Genomic DNA, 3,538 nt, shown 5'->3' with positions numbered 1-3,538 from the left:
CCATGTACCTGTGAATGGCGATAACCTGTATACACCGGTAGCCACGAGACCGTTTTATAAATTCATTGTACTGCCACATGGACGGGACGGTTCAATTCTAATGAGGCCAACCCTTTAAGCGACTTCACCGATGGTCAACAAGCAATAAATTGTGAATCATTATAAACTCGGTGACCAAGCTACACACTTACTAAGATACCTGCACCTTTGAAGAGCATACTTCAAGTGCGCTACAAAGATGAGGTTATCTACTGCAACAGATGCCTACCCGAACGTCCAAGCTGGAAACTTGGACGCAAAATCAGCATCGCGTGTCAATCCAAAATGCCCACCACTCTCAAGGTCACAGGGGTGAAGGATTAGCGCATCGACACGGATTCACGGATTGATACACAGGATCGAGGCTTTTGCCCAAGTTTCCCGGGTCGGTTTTGTTCTTTTCGGTCAGTGGCTGTCGTTCACCTGAAAGGCAAAAGTGCAAAAAGGGTGTAGCACTGCTCTTTATGTTCTCAGAGCGGGGCAGTATGCTCGCCAGCGCGAGGATTCGCATAAATAAATGTCTAATAATGCTTTAAACTGGGTTCGAGAAGGAGCGTGTACAACCGTCGGAGGAAGGTCATTCCACGCAGCTACTACCCGAAATGGAAAAAAGTTTTGCCTAATGAATGTGTGTGCCCTGAGCTTGAAGATTTTCTTACTATGTCCCCGCCGGGTGTTTGCTGGGTCAACAAACAATATTGAGGGTCTCGCTCGAGATCCCCGAGTCTGTTTGGTTCTTGTCCTTCAGCGGCTGCCGAACACCTGAAAGGAACAACTGGAAAAAGGGTATGGCACCGCTCTTTATGTTCTCAGTGCGGGTAAGTATGCTTGCCAGCGCGTGGATTCACATAAATGTCTATTAATGCTTGGAACCGGGTTCTAAAAGGAGTGTGGACAAAGATCACTGCAGAGGTCATTTCACGCACCTGCTGCCCAAAATGAGAAAAAAATTTGCCTCATGAATGTGTGCGCTCTGAGCTTGAATATCTTCTCACCATGTCCCCTCCAGGTGTTTTCTGAGTCAACGGTGAAAAATCCCGTTAGCAAAACCTTCCCCAAACAGGATATAAGTAAGAATTAGGTCCCCTCGGAGGCGATGATACCCCAGGAAAAAAGGTCAAGCACTGCGAGACGCATTTCGTGGTCCACAGACTTGAGGCCGGCAACCAGTTTCGTAGCGGCTCACTAGAAATGCTGGACAAGTGTTTTGTGCGTCCTGAGTAGACAACTTGTTTGGCGTGTTCGAGGAACAGTCTGACATAGGCCCCATTGAGTATACGGAAGTCCATGTGAGTAATACGTGAGAAAGTGCGCTGAATCACTCGTAAATTGGCGAATGGGGCCGATTTCTCACGATGCATTAAGAAGGACAGGTTTGAGGAGAGCCAGTTACCCAAATCCTTTTTGGCGTCTATCCTCATGATGTTTTCTGGTCCTTTCTCACAGTGCATGACAAAGGCATTCGCCGAGTCTCCCCCGAATGGCATACGGACGCGCTTTTCCTCATTCAGATAAAGGTACCAGTCCAACGACCATTGCTTTGCAGCGTCTACATCCACNGGGCACTGGCATTTGTACTCCAGGATTTCGAGTCCCCCGCAAAAAGTAGACATGTACTAGCAGGATCATCAGGAATGTCGTTGACGCGGATCAGAAACAGCAGTGGTCCTAGAACGGAGCCTTGAGAAACTGCAATGGAGACCGGCGCTGGAGAAAATTAGGTAGAAGCTACGTCCACTCGGAGTGATCTGTCTCATAGGAACGCCTTGATCCAGTGTAGGATTTTTCCTTGAATCCCGTAAGACTCGAGTTTGTGGAGCAGCGGGACGTGTAGGACCCTATCAAATGCTTTTGAGAAATCGAAAAATATGGCATCCGATATGAGTCCATCCTCCTTGGCTTGGGTTAATCTGTCCATAAATACGAGCATGTTCTTCACGCCCGGACGGTTTGGGAGAAATCCGTGCTGTTGATATTACGGTGGTTTAGGATGACTCGCTTCAGCATGCGTTTCCTCACCTTTCACTGCATGCCAGTGAGGCCTGCACCTGCCGGGCGATAGTCGGTCACCAGTTTTGTAGATTGATGTACCAATCGCTCCCTTTCAAGCAGTGGGAAGTTGGCCATCAGAAGGCGACTGGTGAAACACCAGGTAAAATGTTTTACCAGTTTGAACGATGTTTTCTTCAGGAACCTTGGATGTACCTCACTTTCCCCCAACGCGCCGAATGGGTTTGCCTTTTTTCAAGAGCTTTGGAATGTCCTGTGCGAAATTAATGTTGGTTAGATACCGTTCGCATGTACGCCTCGACAAGTATGTGTGTGACGAGGGCATTGGGAAATAATACAGCCCTGCATAGTGTTCCCTGTAGACTTTAGATACCACTATTCGATCACTCGTGGATTCTCTTCCCCTGTCCCTCAAGGTGAACGTTGTTGGTTTATTTCCGTGGCAAGTCCGCATGTAATTGAGCACCACATTTTTGTTGTTCTGGGCCAGCCCTGTTATGGTGGCTTGTTTTTGGATGGTCCATTGACGTATTCCTGATCTTCCCCTGTCCCTCAACGTGGAAGTTGTTGGTTTATTTCCGTGGCAAGTCCGCATGTGATTGAGCAGCACATTTTTGTTGTTCTGGGCCAGCCCTGTTATGGTAACTTGTTTTTGGATTATCCAATGACGTATTTCTGATGCAGAGTGTTTCCGCATCTTTCGGAACTCTAGCTCGTCTTCTGTGTCGACTTTTTGAAAAAAGTTAAGGCCTGTTTCCCAGAAGGCACCGAAACCTTCTAGGCAGCTTAATCCCCAATCGTCTGCGTTCTAGAGTTTTCGGAATGAACACTGCTTCAGTCTCGCGAACATTCTGGACTATTGTCCTGTATAACTCCTCAAATCAAAGCAGGCCCCAATTTTAATTTAGCAAGATGCGCATTCCTGAAAAGTGTGCGTAGACTACTGCCTCACAGATCCGCCAATAACTCCCAGGTGCACTTCTCTGGGAACGTCACAACAACCTGCGATACCGAGCACTCAATTGCAGAAGTCTATTTGAACATCCAAAAAGCTCTTGACGCTCATGCATTCCTGCTGACTAAACATAGTCCTGCTGGTATCACTGGATCATCACTTCAGTGATTCACTTCCTATCTGGTAAGTCACATAATAATGATAATAATATTGTTCATTCCCAACTGGTGGGTGGCGTACCGTCTGGCATGATCATAGTTTTACAGTCAGAATGGAGCATGACTGAGGGATTTGTGGGGATGCCGTTTGCACAAAAAGAGGACAATGTCACAAACAGTGGGGAACACCCGATGATATAGCAATAATAGGTTATTTCCCAACTTTTTGGGAGAAATGGGCATGAGGTTCGACTAGATCAAACACAGTCAGGTGGCATGAACTAAAACTGAAAACCTTTGCTGGCCACCAGTGACCTTGGGTGGTTACGTAATTGGCCGGAGTCACAACGAGCAACAGTGGAGATGGGGATGGGAT

General features: G+C 47.3%; 1 protein-coding gene across 1 annotated transcript in view; it reads right to left on the bottom strand.

The window, feature by feature from the left end:
• T265_08169 (hypothetical protein) overlaps positions 1-368 on the bottom strand; it is a gene marked incomplete at both ends in the record, with an annotated part of 41,145 nt that extends 40,777 nt beyond the window's left edge. Inside the window, one exon of the mRNA XM_009173894.1 lies at positions 269-368. The remainder of the gene's footprint in view (positions 1-268) is intronic.
• Positions 369-3,538: the final 3,170 nt, after the last annotated feature.

Source organism: Opisthorchis viverrini (assembly GCF_000715545.1).
Source record: "Opisthorchis viverrini unplaced genomic scaffold opera_v5_211, whole genome shotgun sequence".
Classification (NCBI taxonomy): domain Eukaryota; kingdom Metazoa; phylum Platyhelminthes; class Trematoda; order Opisthorchiida; family Opisthorchiidae; genus Opisthorchis; species Opisthorchis viverrini.
The sequence above is the reverse complement of the archived record's forward strand: the minus strand, read 5'-3'. Positions and strand labels throughout refer to the sequence as shown.